The 20,667-nt window shown below is 35.3% G+C and overlaps 1 pseudogene; it reads left to right on the plus strand.

The window, feature by feature from the left end:
* The first annotated feature begins 2,550 nt into the window (after positions 1–2,550).
* On the plus strand, positions 2,551–2,894 carry LOC121479287 (annotated as a pseudogene).
* The last annotated feature ends 17,773 nt before the right edge of the window (positions 2,895–20,667 follow it).

Below are 20,667 nucleotides of genomic sequence, written 5' to 3' on the forward strand. Positions count from 1 at the left end.
AACACATCCTATAAAAAAGAAGAATTGCATAAATTTACAGAGTCCATGTGCCTATTTTATATATATTTGTTTATAAGACCAAGTTCAGGACAGTTCAATTAAATCTTTATCCCCTTCATTTGCTATTTTAATAGAAAATAAATGCTGTCTCATTATTTCATTTTCTTCTTTCTTGCTTTAAATCAGGGAACTCTACATTTCTTTTAAGAAAGATAGAGAAATGAAGTTGCTTTGTTGTCATCCTCTTAAATAACGGTAGGGCCACTAAACCACTGGCATGGGAAAGCTCCTTTAAAGGATGTACATGGCTACAGAGTATCAGGGCAAGAAAAATATAGAAATATTAGCTAGAGGCACTAAGAACATATATCCCAAGGAAAAGGAAAAGGATGTGTGGTGAGGGCTGGAGGCTGCAAGAAATGTGTAAAAGTAATGATGGAGACAAGGTAATTATGGAAGGGGATTATGGTCCTTAATATTGGAAGAGTTTTCATCCAGAAAGAAGGTCAAGCTTACAGTAATGACTGCATAACTGTTTGTTTCTTAAATTCCACATATGAGTGAAATCATATGGTATTTGTCTCTCTGACTGACTTATTTTTTTTGGCATAATTCACTCTAGTTCTATCCATGTTGTTGCAAATGGCAAGATTTCATTATTTTTGATGGCTGAGTGATGGCCATTGTGTACACGTGTGTGTGTGTGTGTGTGTGTGTGTGTGTGTGTGTGTGTGTACTGCATCCTCTTTATCCATTCATCAGAAACAAAACAGATGAACACAGGGGAAGAGAAGGAAAAATAAAATAAAATGAAAATTGAGAGGAAGGCAAACCATAAGTGACATTGAACTCTAAGAAACAAACTGAGCATTACTGGAGGGAATACGGGGGAAGGAAAGGACAGTTGGGTGATGGGCATTAAGGAGGGCACTTGATGTAATGAGCACTGGGTATTCTATAGAACTGATGAATCACCATATTCTACCTCTGAAACTTATAAAAAAGTGGGGGAAAATGACTGCATAACTACTAATACAAACCATCAGTAAAAATTAAAGGAAGGTAGGAATTGGCTTAATATAAGATAATCCTTCTAAATTTACAGCTTTTAAAATAATAAAATGTAAAGTTTTCCTCTACATTTGATAGTGAAACCTATTATTGAAATAATTCAAACTATAGCTATATGACAGTCCTTCAGCAATAATTTAGAAGGTCTACTTATAGTCCATAGCATAAGAAAAGAACAAAATCAGGATAAATGGCTATTAAGATCATTTGCAGTTCATTGATTCTCAATTCATCCTGAGATAATTTGGCTGTGTTTTCCTATGGTTTCATGGAAAATAACAGGAAGCATTTTATTTATTGCAATATATTAAAGTATAAAAATTGTGCCAAAGGAAAAATTATAATATGATTAGATGAACGCCCCTCTTTATAATTACTGAAATCTTGGGAACATGTTTTTGTTAAATCTGAAGATAATGATTTAACTGCGATAAGGCGATTACATTAAGTTCAAAGGAAGCGCATAAAACTGGCTTTTGTAAAATAAATATTTGGAGCATGCTTTTAATGGTGATATTTTATTACAAATCATATACATAAATAATAAGGTGAAAAAAGGGGATAATATTGGGTCTTTGTGTGGATCCAAGAAAAACTAATTGTTACAAAAAGAATGTATCATAAATATTAAATTCTTTTGCTTTGTTTTCTCCTAAACTCACATTCCTGTCAGCTTCCCACATGCAGAGTAAAGCCATGTGTCCCAAGTATTCCAGGATAACAGGGAGCAAGTTATGGATTCCTTTGACAAACAGACTACTGAAAAACAATTGGGATTGAAACTTCAGGTATGATAGATAAAGGCTCTTCCTAATTTCCTTTCAAATATCAAAAACCAAGCCTAGAAGTTACAAGTTGCGTGTGTATAGCTGTTTCCCTCAGTATGAGGAACATACTCCTTCCACAGTGATGGCAAAAATAATTTTGTTGGGGCTCCCGGGTGGCTCAGTCAGTTAAGCATCCATCTCTTGGTTTCCACTCAGGGCATGATCTCAGGATCATGAGATCAAGCCCAGAGCTGGGTTCGGTGCTCAGTGTGGAATCTTCTTGATTTTCTCTCTCTCTTTCTCTGTGCCTCCTGCTCATACTCTCTTTCTCTCTCTTTCTCTCTCTCTCTTTGTCTCTCAAATAAATGAATGCATTAAAAAATAATAACTTTGCAGAATGGCCTTTATATTGGTAGACAGTTGGCAATGATATGGCAACAGCAATCTAAAAAAAATTGTGTTACTATTCAGATTAATATAAGAAAGTATTTTAACACTGTTGTTATAATCTAGTAAAGATTCTGTTCATTTAAGTAAATGTTCAAAACAAGCATTTAATTTGATGGTACTACTATTTAAAATTCCATTTTGGGTTTGGTGCCTGCTGCTGGCGGCCACATGATCATCTGCTAGAGGCATGGGAACTGGCGGCTGTGGCCTTTGGGCTGGGATGAACCACACTCTCTGGAAACTGAGGAGCTGAGCCAGAGCCATGGCCAGCACAGTGGTAGCAGCTGGACTGACCATTGCAGCTGCAGGATTTGCAGGCTGTTATTTTTTGCAAGCCATCAAACATATGGAGCCTTGCATAAAACAAGGGCTTTTTAAAAAAACTGCATTCAGTGGTGGTTATATAGAAGTGAGTTTGAACCCCAAATGACAAAATGAGAAGTAGTATTAATGCTCAGTGTAAGTCCTACTGCCAATAAAGGAAAAATCTGAGATATTCATCGACAGATTATGCTTTTAAGTCACCTGGACAAGGGAGGATCTCCTTATACAGCAGCCAAAAACAATGAAGCTAAAGTTTTACTAGAAGGTCAAGCTAAAAAATAAAGCAAATGGGTGATGAATTTTAAGTTCTTGTTAGTTCATGTATCTGAGTGCCAGTTTTTTTTTTTTTTATAATAAAATGCCTCAAAGCTAAAAAAAAAAATCTTTTTTTTAAAACTAGATTTTATTTCTTGCTACGGCATGGGAAGGTGATACTTTGGGAGAGTCAAGGCCCAAATTTTCACTTAAGCATGGGAGAGCATTACTGATCAACCATTTTCTTAATGTTAATTACAAAGCTTTTCTAAGACAAACTTTTCCTCCAAGCTTTATCTAAGCATCCTCTCCACTTCAAATTTCATGGCAACACTATTGTTTATAAGAAATTTGTAGCTAAAATAACTTAGATATGAGCTAGGCCCTCTAGAGACTTTTTTAAATCTTGAAGAAGAACAAGTCTGTACAAATATAAGGTGATGAGAAAGAAGATAAGTGTGGGCACTCTCAAAAAATTTCATGAGAGTGATCAGGGTGGGACACAAGTTGCAAGAGCCTCCACAGGAAATCAGTTTACTATTGAATAAAATAATAGAAATGCAACTATTGTAAACTATTATAACTAATGGTACTAATGGAAGTTGAAGTTTTCCCCCCTTTGTCTTCTGCTCTTTTTCTTCTTTCTTTTTCTGATAAGGACTACCAGATAATGTCTTGGACTTTGCTTATTAGTAGTAGTATTTATTATTTAAAGAATTTATAGGCTGCAACAATATATTGTCTTGTACTTTTCTTTGGAGGAAGTGTTTTGTTAAATTCAGTTGAGTTAATATAGAAATAGATACAGAGCTTTTAATTCTTTTTTTATAATCCTCTTTTTTCCCAAGTTTTTATTTCAATTCCAGCTATATAAAACACAGTACAGTATTAGTTTCAGGTGTTCAATTTAGTGACTCACCACTTACGTATAACACCCGGACCTCATCATTTATGTCAGTATTGATATATTTTATTTCTCAAAGATTTGTCCTTATCATTGAACTCTTTGAGTTTGTTGGAATTAAGTTGTTCATATATTCCACTATGACATGTGTATGCTTAGTAAGATTTGTAGTGAGATCCTTGCTGTAATTCCTGATATTTGCAATTTTTTATTTCCTAAGTTGCTTTTTCCTTGACCAGTCCTGCTAGTAGTTTAACTGATATTAAAAAAATACAACTTTTGTGTTTGTTAATTTGTCCATTTTCTACTTATTTAGAAAATAAATCTATGTATTTTTAATTCTGCTGTCTTTATTACTTCCTTCTTTTACTTAATTTGTGTATAAATTTTCTCTTTTTCTAGCTGCAGAAGATGGAAAATTTTATCACTGATTTTATTTTTTTTATTTTTTTTATTTTTATTTATTTATGATAGTCACACACACACACGGAGAGAGAGAGAGAGGCAGAGACATAGGCAGAGGGAGAAGCTGGCTCCATGCACCAAGAGCCCGACGTGGGATTCGATCCCGGGTCTCCAGGATCGCGCCCTGGGCCAAAGGCAGGTGCTAAACTGCTGCACCACCCAGGGATCCCTGATTTTATTTTTTTTAATATTTTATTTATTTGAGAGAGAGAGAGCAGAGTGAGAGAAAGAGAGAACACAAGTGTGGGGAGAGGCAAAGGAGAGGGAGAAGCAGGCTCCCCGCTGAGTGAGAAACCCCCTGTGGGCCTCCTTCTCAAGACCCTGAGATCATGACCTGAGCTGAAGGTAGAAAGGAACTTAACCAACTGAGCCACAAAGGCACCTCTATCACTGATTTTAAACTTTCTTATTGTCTTAAAATATTTATAGCTAGGTATTTCCCCCTTAGCTCCATCTCAGCAGCATCCCATACATTTTGATAAGTTGTGTTGTGATCAGAATTGAATTCAGACACTTGTGGTGAGTACAGCATATTGTACAGAGAAGTTGAATCCCTGTGTTGTACACGTGAAGCAAATGTGATATTGTGTGTCAACTATACTCAATCTTAAAAAAAAGAATTAAATTCAGATCTTTTTATAATTCAATTGTGATTTCTTGTTTTATCTTATTAATTATTTAGAGGTATGTGGCTTAATTTGGTTCATCTACATATAGTTTTTATTGTTCTTGTTTTGGAGTTTGCTAAGCTTCTCATGTCGGCAGGTTAGTGCTTTTCTGCAAACCCAAAGTACTTTTGGCTGTTACCTCGTTAAAATTTTTCTTTATTCTTTTTTTTTCTTTTGGGAAATCTAATTACATGTACACCAGACATGTTGATATTGTCTGATAAGTCATCAAAGCTATATTTAAAAAATTATTTTCTTGATTTTTAAGATTAATTTCTCTTGAAGTTCTTTAAATTCATTGACCCTTTCCTCTGTAAACTTTATACAATATATTTTTAATGAACCATACTTTTTTAAGCAGCTTTAGACTTATAAATGCAAATTGAAAATATAGTACAAGGAGTTCCTATACAACTTTTCACAGTTTATCCTATTTACATGTTAGATTACTATGGTACATATGTAACAAATAATGAACCAGTATTAATATGTTATTATTAACTAAAATCAATACTTTATTCTGATTTCCTTAGTTTTCACCCAATATTTTTTTTCTTTTCCAGGATGTCACCCAGTTTACTGTAATATGTGTAACTATCATGTGTCCTTAGGCTTCTCTGGACTGTAACAGTTTCTCAGATTTTATCTTGTTTTTGTTGGCTTTGACAGTTTTGAGGAATACTGATTAGTTTTACTGGAGCATGCCCCATTACTAGAATTTATGTAATATTTTTCTCACGAATACATTGAAGCTATGGATTTTGGAAAGAAAAATTTCAGAAATGAGCTGTTATTTTTATCCTATCAAAAAAAACTATATGGTAAAAATGATTTATGAATACTGATATTGACCTCAATCACCTAGTACCCGCCCAAAGTAGCATTTGCCAGACTTCACTATAAGTTATACTTTGCCTCCAATTCCATACTGACCATTTGAGGGAAATCTCTGTGTGCGCAGCATAACTCTCTGTGAGTTATGCTTTTGATTCAGAGTGGAGTGTCTACATAAACTATTTGGAATACTTCTTCATAAGAGATTTCTTACTTTTCTTCCATGTTTTTTTTTTTTTTAATTTATTTTTATTTATTTATGATAGTCACAGAGAGAGAGAGAGAGAGAGAGGCAGAGACACAGGCAGAGGGAGAAGCAGGCTCCATGCACCGGGAGCCTGATGTGGGATTCGATCCCGGGTCTCCAGGATCGCGCCCTGGGCCAAAGGCAGGCGCCAAACCGCTGCGCCACCCAGGGATCCCTCTCCCATGTTTTTATTCAATCATTTATTCATATCAGCTTGGACCTATGGATATGTATTTCATACTTTAGATTGTAATCTATTACTACTTTAGTTATTTTGTTGCCTAAATTGTTCTAACTTTAGACATTGGAAGCTCTATCAATTGATCATCCAGTATATTTATTTATTTATTTATTTTGTTGTGTATATTGATTGTCTTTTCCTTTGAAGTTCTTTGAGGTTTTTTATTATCCCTTGAGATTCCCTCTTCATTAAATAATTATGACCAATACTTCCTTTATATCTTGACATTTATATAATAGTTGGTTTAAATTGCTTGTCATCTAATTCTAACATGTGTGTTATCTCAGGGTCCCTTTATACTGATTGATTTGTGTCTGGACTATGTGTCACTTTTTTTCTCATTCTTGGCATGTCCAGATTTTTTTTATTGCATAAGTAATACTGCCCTTAATATTTTTAGAGACTCTAGATTCTGTTATTTTCCTCTGAAGAGTGTTAATTTTTGGTATAGTTTGCTTTTTCAATTACTGAATCATTGGTAAGAGACTTGTCACTTCTATTCTGGAAGCTTGGTTTTATATTTTGATAGACTATATCTTTTTCAAGTTCACTGCAAATCTTTTAATTTTAGCACACAGTATTTTTCTACCATATGACCTTTCTTGTTTTTTAATGAAAAGTCTGAGATTTATCTGAGATCTTCTTATTTGAAATTTTATGTCTCTTTGATGGGCAACAGAATAAATCTTTGTACTTCATTTTCACTTTCTAGTTTGGGTTATAATGGATTTGTTTGATTATTACTCGATTCTTCTGTACATATTCAGTCCAGGGTCAGCCAAGAAGTCGAGAAGAGTTTACATGCAGATTTTACTTAGATATTCAGGCTCCTCTCTACTGTGACTAACTTCCTTTCTGGGGCTTTTCCCTCATTTTCAAGTCATTCTAGCCCCAGACCTATATCCTGATACCTCAATCCAAAATAACAGTGTTTGGTGCAGGGAGGACTTTGGTGTCCCTTAGGGGAAAAGAATGTATAAATGACAGTCTCACCATTGCCATTCTCTTTTTCAAGGGCCAAATCTCATGTAGCTTTTGCTCATTCTTGTTTTGTCTCCACGGTCTTCAAATATCTGTTTTTTTTTTCTTATATTTGTGTATAGTTTTAAAGTTGAGTAGTCTGATACATGATATCTTGCAATTTTGGAATTAGAACTATCATTTGATTGCTTTTTCAATGATATTCAGAAATATCTTCTAAAAAAACCTGGGATAGATGGTGAAAGTGTGAACAATTAACTTTCGTCATACAGGTTTATAGTAATAAGTGCAAAGTTTTTTTGCAAGGGAATAAAATTTTATGGATGAGAACTTCTAATGTATGTTTTGCAGAGAGCTCAAAAGAGATGCTGGCAGATTTTGTAGCTCTGCTATTGGGTTTACTCTCTATAACAAAATATACATGTTTTTCTGTTTTTATTTAAAATTACCAACTTTGCTACCTTTGGCTGATGTAAAGATTTCAGTATGTAAAGTGCTATACGGTCAAAGAGAAAAAAAATGGACACATGGATTTGAATAATTGATTTGCTCATTGCTAGCTAGCTTTATAGCCTCAGAAAACTTTTAAGATCTCTTTGAGCTTTATGTTCGTCACCTATAAACAGAACAAAATATACTATTAATGACTTAGTTTTGAAGAGAAGACTCAATCCTACAATATAATTGTTATCCTATAGTTGCTCCTATTGCCAAACATATGCCATACTACCTTCTTCTAAGCCTACTTTAAGTCATGGAAAGAAATGTAAAGTTTTTGGTTTTTAATTTATATGATTAATTCCAAGGAAGATTGACAAGCAATATACTTACTGCCTGTGTTGTCTTGTTGATAAATATTTTAGAGCTAGAGGGATTCAATACTGTATCTGGGTTTCAGCCAGCTGCTGAGGAAGCAGGAAACAAAGTCCAGCTCCCAAATTGGGAGGTTATCAAGTTCTAGGCAGGGTGTCAATGTCTATTAGTTGGTGGGGAGGAAGGAGTTTAATAAGGAAAAGTCTGATATCCAATAGTGGATATTGAAAATGATTCAAAATTTAGTAAATATGTAGCATGGTCATACATTTCTGTTGGAAGTTTCATTTAAGGTGCTCTTAAAAGGCCAGATTTTTTTTTTAACTGAAGAGGAAAATTAGTGAAGATATTTTAAAAGTTAGACTTCACATAGCATTACTCACATACCAGAATTACTGAGGCTATATCCTAAAGTAACCCCATTGTTTTCCTTTAGTGAAAAGTACAGTCTAATAAGTAAGAAAAAGTCTGGATATGAGAGTTGCTTAGGATGTGATACAGCTGTGGAAGACAAGATAAAGTGGAATCCTCAGAAAATTCTGAGATAAAGCAACATTTCAAAACTATATAGGGTTATTTATAAATTTACCAAAAACAGCAGGCATTAACATATTAATATACCACATGGATTTATTTTCTACATATTGCACATTCACTTGTCTAAGTAGAGTGGACTCATGTATATTGTTTTGTTTTGTTGTTTTTTGTCATTTTGTTTTGTGAGATTTTTTTGTCTTTTTTTATTGATGTTTTAATGATTGCAGCCATTTAAATACACCAGATAAAAATTTAAGATACAAATTCTATATCATCTTAACAGGAATTTGACATACACTTCTTGGTTTGAAATATCACAAAGTTAGGAAAAGCCTGCTACTCCCCATTTAAAAACATTTAGTTAAAATTTTTTAAAAAATCTTAAAAATATAATTCTTACAATCATTGGGAAAATATATTTAATTGAAAAGAAGAGAAAAATCAATACCCCAGTAAATTATAAGTAAGTGAGGATGAGGTACATCCCTCTCTTGATTGTTATGGAATATTCAGTCTTTACCAGAGTGCTGGAAACATAGAAGAAATTCAAGGAATATTTACAAAATGAAAAAAATAAATAAATGAATGACTGTAATATGTATGGCTTCCTGGTGCCAGAATTCTAAGTATTGTACTGATGGAGAATTAATTACTACCTATTTCCCTTTATTATATTCTACTCTTTCACTGTGTAGGGAAACTATGAATATTGCCCTAAAAGCAAAGCTGCCCGATATTAAATCCTAAATTGAAAACACACCAATCTGGGGAAGAGCTTATGCAGATTTGCATGGTGGTACAAACTGACACAATGGTGTATTCTATCCCAGAGGACAAGAGAATTGAGAAATAAAGGAGGTGGGAAACATATTTTATTTTCCTAAGCCTGGAATAAACCCTATAGAGAAGAGTGAAGCAAATATTTGAGCCCATCCTGTTGTCTGGGGGATATGAGATAAAGAGTGAATTTGTGCTTCACTGTTGCTCAGACCCATTTAGGACTGTTTGACTCAAGAAACTGAGAGATGTGTAGAAACCAGAAATTCTATGATTAGTGTACAGTTCTTTCTTCCCCTCCCACATGGTTCATCGTTGGGTGGAGATTCTTCATTTATGTTGTGAATTGAGAGACGAGAAGGATCCAAGAAGATTGCAAAACAAGCTGAGGCAACAGTGAGAGGATCTCCAAGGCAGGTTGAAAAGACTTGCATCCAAGGAAGCAGAATGGGAGCCATGATCTCAGAATCAGAAGAGAGATACATTAGAGCAAAATATGTATCCCCCACTTATAATTCTAAAGTGAGTTGGAAACTTCCAATACTTCCTAGGAATGTGGGATGAATAAATATAGACTTTTCCTACCTCTCTTCTTTCTCAAAAAGAAATGGTATACAGACCATGTCTGGGTGAGACTGAGAATTAGAGCTTGTCTCTGAGTGTGAATCTCATTCTGGGTTCCTTCTGTTTTAGCCATGTCTGTCTCATATCTTCTTCCTCATTTCAAGATCACGATTGCTGGCTCTGAATTTTTGGGTAGGTGAATAATATCATTGGAGTTGCATAGTTGGAAGTCCAATTTTGCCTAGAGTCATGTTGACTCCTCCAATAAGTCTTATCTATAAGAAAATATAATATTTTGATCTGCTACCCATTTTACTTCTAAATTGAGTTTGAATTTATTTATTTTTTTTGAGTTTGAATTTAAAAGTGAGGTGGACAGAGAAAAGATGATTGAATCTGACTTTTATATTGTAGGGTTTTTCTACTTTTTTTTTTTTTTTTTGCCACACTTCAGTGGATGTGGAACGTACTTTATCACACCATTTCAGCTGTGCTTGACCATACGGCTGCTTTGGTGAATGAATAGGAAAGGAAGAGATAGTGAGCCAGTGAGAAGACCCTAAGGGCTGCCATGTGTTTTTTATTCCCCTCCTGGATTTCTGCCATCCACTATGAGAAGAGTAGATCCCATTGAGCTGCTAGGCACTGGCACCAATTGGAGCAGACTTGAACTTACCGTATCTCCTGTAGCTGGGCTGTTCTGGTTGACTCTACACATTCATGAGAAAAATAAATGTTTGTGTTGTTTTAAGTCAGTATGAATATAGGGTTGTTCATGATGCAATTAAAACTCCTACAAAAAGCCTGGAACCTCAGAGGCATTGCCAAGGAGTTGCCAGGGAACCAAATGTGTACTAACAAGTGAGTTCCAGTGTTGTTCCTGCCAAAAAGTAAAAGAGAACAAGAAGCAGGCCTCTCCCTTCCTACCCCCAGTGATGAACAATCCACCTAGAAGAACTTGCCCTTTTTTTGGCAACCTGGAGACTTGTAAACTGTGAGGGTTAGGGAAGAACTGGGAGAGGGGAAGGACAGATCAATATGGAGTTGTGAGCCAGCCTGCTACTGACAAACAATTCTGATTTGATCTAGGAATTCACAGAAAAGGACAAATGGAAGAATTATAATGAGCTAGTTTAAGGAAGTCATACTAGGGAAACAGAGGCTGCAAGTCAGAAATTAAATTCAAATATATAAATAAAGAAAATATATTACTTTGACACACCCAAATAATAATCTATGAATCATATGCCCAGCACATTTCTTAAGCAAATTGCAATATCACAAGTCTCACAGTCTTTAGATGTCCCAAAGAAAGGATTTCCTAAAGTCACTTACAAGGAAAAGAATTTAAGGCCAACCACCATGGCCATGACTTATTGGTTTCCAGCGGGAACTACTTAAATGACCTGTTCCATGTCTGTTCACATGTTCAGCCTTCTTTATCTTCTTGGTATACAGTTCCACTGCCATCTCTCAGCAAGTCCGAGTATACTCATCTCTTCTAGGGATCTCATATATTATTAGGAAATGTCAAAGAAAATTGTCCCCATTGATCTGGTCAGTGACCATATTTCTTTTAGGTAGATCTATAGGTTTAGGAGTCACACCTACATAGAAATTTTTTATTTTCCTTTTTGAGATGTATTCCCTTTCTGTGCACTGTTTTGTCAGGGAAACATTTTCCTAATGGTTTGGAAGGTAGAGTTTCTTAAATATCGCCATATTGATTGCTATGGGCTGAATATGTCCTCCTAAAATTCATGTGTTAAAATCCTAATGCCTAGTGTGATGGTATTAGAAGATGTGGTCTTCGAGAGGCTCTGCTGTCATGAACAGATTAGAGCCTTTTAAGAGGATTCAGAGCCTTAGCCCCTTCCTCCATGTGAGAACACAGCAATAAAGCACCAGCTATGAACCAGGAAGAGTCCTCACCACAGTACAAACATACTGGCTCCTTGACCTTGGATTTCCCAGCCTCCAGAACTTTAAGAAATAAATTTCTGTTGTTTATAAACTTTCCAGGCTGTGGCACTGTTATAGCAGCATAAAATGACTAAGACATTGACACAATGCCATTCTTTGGAGTTCATGTCTCCCTGCTTTTTTAGTGAGATGTCAAGTTACTAATATCAATCTTATTTTCAATTCAATGACCTACATTTTATCTCACCTCTTTTTATGCTCTGTTTGAAGAAAAAAAAAAAGTAAGCTCTTCTTCCCCAGATGAATCACATTTAAGCCTCTGGGCATCCGAAAACAATATAAATAATAGTCAATTTACTCCCATGAGGCACAGGGGCTCATTAAGAAAATTAAGAACACACACATGAAACAATCTCAACAGTCACCATATGCTATGTTGGCAAAATTAGGCCTATTTATCATTCTATCATCAGTATAATCTAAAATATTAAGCAGATCAAGCATTTTTGAGTTTCACAAGCTAAGTAGAAAAGAGAACATAAAGTGCTTAATAGAACATAATTGGGAAATTTCTATTTCTAGGCCACCTTGATGGTAATTCCACCATGGGCTGAAATGCTTAAGTTGTTGTCACACTCATTTTACATGTCAGTGTGTCTGAACAATGTCATTGCCAACTCTATCCCTCTAGGAATCCACCTAGGTGTTGGCTCTGGTAACTTCAGAAGAGAGGGTTGTCAGCACTGCTGGCTGAGCAGATGAGGACAAATAAATATTCATACTCTGCTCCTTGCATGTGACACTTGTATTGTGAAATCAATGTTCACATTTCAAAAACATCGTCCAAATTTACCTCTTTTACTCCAAAGAGGAAGCCATCTAAAAAATACTCTTTTCTTGGTCACTTAGGGATTCAAAAAAGAGGAAGGAGAAAATTGGGGATTATTAAATTATAGTTTTCTTGTTCTTAATGGAAATGCAAGGGAGCCCAATGAGGATCCTGAAGATTAGTTACCAAGTATCAAGATGTGTCTATAGCATATTAAGAAGGACTTAGAAGGTAATAAAATTTTGTTATAGACCTTTCACTGTTGTACTTTTCATTAAGTTATCTCAAAATATGCAGTTACTTTGCTGCACGCTATAGAGCATTTTTAGTAACCTCTTTTTAACATTTCTGTTAAAAGACATTTTGATGAGTTGAAAAGGTATGTAATGTGTATTCTAAGATGTGTAGTATGACATAAAAAAAGCACCAACAATACCAATTATATAACATAGCTAATCAAGATGTAGGTAATCTTAGATGCAGTAGAAAATAGGTCAGCATGTTCAAGAGGTGGATCACATCTGTCTGATTTACTTGAGCTTGGAGTGTTGAGAATACATGTAGAAGTGTAGCTAGGTAAAGGCCAAAATGAATTTTTTGATGTTTTCTGCTTCTTTACACAAATATATTTCCTTCTCTATAGTCTTTAGTTTCAAAACAACAATAACAACAAAACAATGACAATAGCAACAGCAACAACAAAACAGTGGTAAAGGCCAGGACTACATAGCCCATTTACTCCACTTCCCATTTACATCTCTTTCAAAAGAGCAGAGTTACTGGGTTCCCATGTGTGACAGATACTACGTATGCATGTGCCTGAAAGCCTGCAAAAGGATGGAAAGGTGCCATTGACTTTAAGGATTATTTTACTTCTCTTCTGGGTAACCATTCACTGTGACAACTGTCATGGAACAACACCCACTAACTGTTTCTGCATACAAGGAAGGTGGTTAGGGGAGAGGGAGAGAAATACAGAAGGTAGAGAAGAGAAAGGGAACACCACCTGTACAGGAGTATTTGCTCCTGTATGAGACAGTATGAGGGAGTATGAGAGAGCCCATACATCCTAATGATTTAAACCATTGGTTTTATTCTGATAGATCTGTGAAGGCATTTTGTTAATAATGAAAGACAAGGGTGTCTTCTATCACCTTGCTACCTCTATAGCAAGATTCATCCACCTAGCTCAATTATATAAGCTCAAAATAATGTGTGTTCTGATATTTCCAGCTGGTGGGGATGCTTTTTGGTTGTAACTAATATAGATTTTTCAAGAGCTAGTAAACTATTATTACTGTCACATATTTCCCCAGGGCCCAGAAGATACATCTAAAGTAGTTATTGATGACATAAGGAAAAAAATCTCTGACCACCTGCAATCAACCCATAAATCAGCAGTGCTGTCATTCAGGACATAGATACTGTACAACAAAATCCACTCCAAAGAGCACAGGATGGGAAAATATTATTTTATTAAGTAGTTTGTTAATTAACATGTACTCACTGGCCTAGTCCAAAAATATTATGGAAGTTTATAGAAATGCATATAATGCAGTAAGTGAAAATAAAATGTAAAATAAATGTCTACATGGAGTTGGTTGCCTACTTGATGTGATCAGATAGAGGAATTGGCATGCATGGATGAAGAAAAGCATGGCTATCCACATGTAGTTCAGACCACTCGATGAACCACATGCCAGTCTTCAGGGAAGCCTAAGGTGAAAACAAGTACAAGTAGCCATTATGTATGTACCATTATGATATCCTCTTACTATTTTTTAATGTGTCAAATAAAATAACTACACATTTGTAAAATTTATATATGCTAAAATGAGAAATTTCATTAGTAACACCTACCAGATTGAAGTTCTCAAGACAGGAAACAAAAAAATAGGGACTTTTATTACACCATTTTCCAAAATAGACAATTGTAAACATTTTAAAAATTTTTGATGATTTTATTTATTCATGAGAGACACACAGAAAGAGGCAGAAACACAGGCAGAGGGAGAAGCAGGCTCCCTGTGGGGAGCCTGATGTGGGACTGAATCCCAGGACCCCAGGATTATGACCTGTGCCAAAGGCAGACAGTCAATCATTGAGCCACTTAGGTGCCTTCCCCTAATTAAACATTTACTTATAGGAATAAACAACAGGTAAGAAAGAGGAACCATAAACCTCACTGAGTTATATAGGAGGGTATATTTTGTTGAGTTTTTATCCACATAAAAGTGTAACTCAAACATTTAATTAATTAGTTTTTTAAAAATTTAATATAAAATGGTGTTCCCAGCCTGGTTTTAAAAAATAGTTTTTAACAATTTAAAACTTTGTGAGGCCTACAAAATATATTTCAAAAATCTTTTATTAAAAAAATCTTTTATTAACATTGCCAATTTTGTAAAAACATAATTTTAATTTTTTAAATTCCTCATCCTGGGTGCCTATTTTTAATTATAAGCGTAAGAATGCTACTGAATCACATTAAAATCTCATATGAAGTAATTATATTCATTTTCATTGTTTTTAAGTGAAGTTACACATTTTTCCTGTCAACTCTTTCCTTTGTTGCGCAAGTTCACATATTCTTGCTACTGAATTCCATATCAGAGGTGTCACATACTTGTGTTGTGTACATTCTTGGAAATATCCCCTTTAAATGGTGTCAAACAAAGATAAGGGATTGCATAACATTTTCAAGTATATGAGAGACAAAGATCATTTCTGTTTTTTTTTTTTTTAAAGAGTGAACAAAAACTCACACCTACAGTTTGTGGCTTGCTAAAAGTCACATAGCTGGTATGCAAGCAAGGATAGAGCAACCAGGTTTAGTAATTTCTACTGATTTCTCTTTTCATTGTATTATCATCTTTCATCTTCAAATTCACCCCTTTGAGAAAATGGATTTTGGTTAGAAAATATTACTTAGTCAACACACATCTTTAGGATCATTTGCATTATAATGGCATTTTATACTTAGATTGGTAATTTGTTTTATATTGGTAAACTACATATGCAGTGCGCACACACAAAAACACACACACACACACACTTTGACATGGTTTGGTGAGAAATTTCCAGAGAGAATCATTTATCATAAATAACAATCATACATCTGTGTTGGAACCGTATAAAAAAACTCTATATAGACACTCAGATGTAATCTGCAAAAGGGTACTATGCAGAAGAAATTGCTCCCAATTTTGAGTTAGAGGCTCCTGCATTCAAATTCTGCTGTATTATCCTAAAACCTATTGACATCTTTATTTTTTTTGTCTCCTACTTCCCTTACTTCCTTTCTGATCCTTTCTGTTTCTTCTTCTTTTCCTCATTCACTCTCTTCTTTCTTTACTTCTTTCCTTTCTGAATAATTTTTTTTTAAATTTTTATTTATTTATGATAGGCACACAGTGAGAGAGAGAGAGGCAGAGACACAGGCAGAGGGAGAAGCAGGCTCCATGCACCGGGAGCCCGATGTGGGATTCGATCCCGGGTCTCCAGGATCGCGCCCTGGGCCAAAGGCAGGCGCTAAACCCGCTGCGCCACCCAGGGATCCCATATTTTTTTTTTTTTTTAACCTTTCTGAATAATTTAACCAACAAGCTATTAGGTATCCAAAATGAGAAATAGGACCTGGCAAGAGTTGGGGCCTGGCGAGAAAAGTGACTTAGAAGGGAGGGGTCCAGCAAGGTCAAGAGATTAGATACACACAGGCAAATCATTGCAAATGGCAAGCTGTCATCCCATTGCATATATAGGTGTATACCACTTTATTCATCAGTCAATGGACATTTAGGCTCTTTCCAAATTTTGGCAAATGTTAATAATGCTGCAACATTGGGGTACATGTGTCCCCTTGAATCAGCACTTTTTATCCTTTGGATAAATACCTAATAGTGCAATTGCTGGATGGTAGGGTAGTTCTATTTTTGACTTTTTTTTTTTTTTTTAGATTTTATTTATTTATTCATGAGAGATGGGGGGCAGGCAGTGGCAGAGAGACACAGGCAGAGGGAGAAGCAGCAGGCTCCATGCAGGGAACCCGACCGACATGGGACATGATCCTGGGTCTCCAGGATCACACTCTGGGCTGAAGGCAGTGCTAAACTGCTGAGCCACAGGGGCTGCCCTATTTTTAACTTTTTGAGGATACTCCATACAGTTTTCCAGAGTGGCTACACCAGTTTCATTCACATCAACAGTGCAAAAGAATTCCTTTTTCTCCTCACTCTTACCACCTATTGTCTCTTAGCATAATGTCTTTAAAGAGCCATCTATGTTGTAGCAGGTCTCAGAATTTCATTCCATTTTAAAACTGAGTAATATTCTTCTGAATGAATGTATTGCATACATTTCATTTATTTATTCATCTGTCTATGGGCATTTGAAATGTTTCTACCTTTTTCCAAAGTGCTATGAACATTAATGTGAAAATATCTGTCCTAATCCTGCTTTGAATTACTTTGCCTATTTATATAGAAGAAGAATTGCTGGATCATATGGCAATTTTATGTTTAATTTGTTGAGGGATCATCATACTGTTTACCTCATTACCAGTACCATTTTGTATTATCACTAGCAACACACAAAGGTTTTGATTTCTCTCCATCCTCACCAACACTTGTTTTTTTTTTTCTTTTTCACTTGAGATAGACATGTTTCCTTATTTAATCTCTAAAGTAGAAACATATTTTATAGGACAAAAGAAATTAAATATTCTATCTCCTCTGTGATTACTACCTTCTCCTGTTAATCATTCTGCAATGTATTGAACAGATGCTATGAGCCAAGCACTTCTATCAGCTGTAAAAATAATTAATGATTTGTTGGTCTAATGCTCATGAAAATCTGAATCATCACTAATGGCTCTTTTCTCAGAACCTGAGTATCAAGGCCAAGTTTGATGCCAATATATATACCAAAATTCACTTCTGATGAAAAACTTGCATTTTAATTTATTTAATAAATATTTCTCAAATATCAGACACTGTCTTTAGCTTTAGGGAAAGATGGTGAGTAAAAAGTAATAAAAAGTAGTCTCTACCATCATGGCATTTACAGGCTAATGGAAACATTGATCAAACAATGACACAAATAAGTATTTAATTACAGCTACGGTAAGTGCTATCAAGAACAGTTACTCAATAATTCATATTCATGACTTGGAATGAAAGTTGTTTTTGTTTGTTTGTTTGTTTTGTTTTGTTTTTTTCCGGGATGCCTGGGTGGCTCAGTGGTTTGAGTGTCTGCCTTCAGCTCAGGGCGTGATTCCAGTTCGGGGATCGAGTCCTACATTGGGCTCCCTGCGAGGAGCCTGCTTCTCTCTTTGCCTGTGTGTCTGCCTCTTTCTCTGTGTCTCTCATGAATAAATAAATAAAACCTTTAAAAAAAGTTTTTTTTTTCAAGTTAATAGAAACAAGTCTTTATAAAGTAACTTTTAGTATCAGGATAATAAAACTCTTATAATTCTCCTTATAGCAAATATTTAATATTGCTTTGGCCAACTTAAGTTAAAGGCCTTTTATCATAAAATATTGTCTTAACTTTACTCAAATTAAATTTATAGTGCCTTTGACTTCCCTTCATGTATACAATGCAAGAGTCTAGTAAAATAAGCAAATATTAAACTATATTGATAATTTATCTTTTTCAGATTGTGTTGTTTAGAAATAGCACATGCACCCAATATATGTCTGCTCCTTGGCTTATTAGTTGCAGTGTACAATGCAACACAATGTAAAATGCATGTTTGGTGAACATTCATTCACATCTATAAGATGGCAGCTAAAGATTAGGTTTCAATACCGACATTTAACTATTCGATAAGTAATTAGCATTACATCATACTATGTCATCAAGGCAACTTTTTATACTGAAAAAAATTAAAATAAGACTGTAACTTACAAACATTTTTGCAAAATGTAACTCTTCAAGCGGAAATAAGAAAAAAAAATTTGTCTATTTACTATTCAGTACACACAAATATCAATTTTTGTTATACTGAGAAAAAAGCTGTTGTGTATCAGGAAAATAATACTTTAAAAAATAATTACCAAGAAAATCCACCAATGTAATGTTTGTCCTTTCAATACCAACTCAGATCAAACAAAGCTTTACTAAAGAAGTGACATTGGTACTGAGATTAGAAAGACAAATAGAAATCTACCTGGGAAAAGAGAAAACAGAAAACAAAGAAAAGGGATTTTCAAGAAAACAAAGTCCCTTTGCCTGGAGGGCACATAGTGGAAAAATGCTAATCTGAGTGAGGCACAGAGTGAGCGGGTACTTAGCCCAAAGTCCTCTGAGTTTAGTAAGAGTCAGATTGTACTAATAAGAATTGATTAATATTTTACAAGCTTTTTTTTTTAAAGACTTTATTCATGAGACACACAAAGGGGGAGAGAGAGAGAGAGAGGCAGAGAGACATAGGCAGAGAGAGAAACAGGATTCATGCAGGGAGCCCGACGTGGGACTCCATCCCTGGACTCCAGGATCACACCCTGGGCTGAAGGCAGGTGCTCAAATGCTGAGCCACCCAGGCATCCCAGAATTGATTAATGATTTAAACACAAGATGTCTTTTAATGATCAAAGAGGAGATTTCAATTAGGCAGTTGCAGTGACATGTCTGGTGTTCAGAGGAGGGGTCTGAGAGGTGGATGTGAACTTGGGAATACTAGTTAGCATGTGCTTTGTAGTTAAAGCCATGTGTATAGACCAGATTTCCAGGGACAGAGTTTAGAATAAGAAGAAAAGAGCCAGGGTCCAAACCTTGAAGAATTCTAACCATGAGTAATCCAGAATAGGAGGAGAATGGGATAGAAAATGAACAACCAGTAAGACAAGTAACAACAACCAAACAAACAAAACAAAAACAAAGATAAATCCAGGAAAAGGTGGAGGTTGAGAGGTGGAGGTTTTTACAAAGGTGCAGCTAATCATATAATAATGTTGGACTTGGGATCCCTGGGTGGTGCAGCGGTTTGGCGCCTGCCTTTGGCCCGGGGCGCGATCCTGGAGACCCGGGATTGAATCCCACGTCAGGCTCCCGGTGCATGGAGCCTGCTTCTCCCTCTGCCTGTGTCTCTGCCTCTCTTTCTCTCTCTGTGACTATCATAAATAAATAAAAATTAAAAAGAATTTAAAAAAAATAATGTTGGACTTTGCTGGAATGTCAAGAGAGGTGGCACCTGAAAACTCTCCACTGGACTTAGGACCGATGAAGAAATTGAGGGAGGACACATTTTGTACTAGACCAAAAAAATAGGTAGAAGGTGAAAAAAAAATATCAAGAATAGCAAAATACACAATTGTTTTCAAGACATTTGGTTATGAAGATGTCAGGAAGATAGCGCACTGCCTGGAGGAGTGTGCTTGCTGGAGGGAGAGATTATTTGACCTTTTGTTTTAGATACTGAAGACTTGTATTTAAAAACAAAAGCAAAAATAAATAAATAAATAAATAAATAAATAAAAACAAAAGGAGAAGGATCTAGGTAAAAGATGAAGGAGGGAAAACAACAATTGAAGCATCTAAGATCTAGAGAGAGGTCAGTTTCAGTGCACAGGAGGAAGAAAAGGCCTTTGATGGATTGGTGGGATCTTCTTTTATTTTACAAAGGTGAATAAGGACAGGGTGGGCAGATGCAGGAAGGTTTATTGATGACCTCTCATCTCATTTCTGGCTCTACTTATGTCTCCATGACTGGAAACCACCAACATGTTCAGGGCCTGTTTTCTTATATATAAATTAAAGAAGTGGGATTGGATAACTTAATACTTAAATTACTTTCAACCCTAAAATTCACTAAATTGTTTCCTATTTTCAATTCTGACAATATCAGATGACTTTTACATCTTGCATACCACTGGATTTTATGTGAACAGTTGTTTTGTTATCATTTATGGCAATATGTGTAGTTCATAGGGATCCTGTGTGTGACTTGTAGTGAACTAATATATTTTTTTTTCTTTTGTTCTCCCTGATTGTAGTTACTGATGTGAGCAGTAGTTTG

This window comes from Vulpes lagopus, chromosome 20 (genome assembly GCF_018345385.1).
Source record: "Vulpes lagopus strain Blue_001 chromosome 20, ASM1834538v1, whole genome shotgun sequence".
NCBI classification, from domain to species: domain Eukaryota; kingdom Metazoa; phylum Chordata; class Mammalia; order Carnivora; family Canidae; genus Vulpes; species Vulpes lagopus.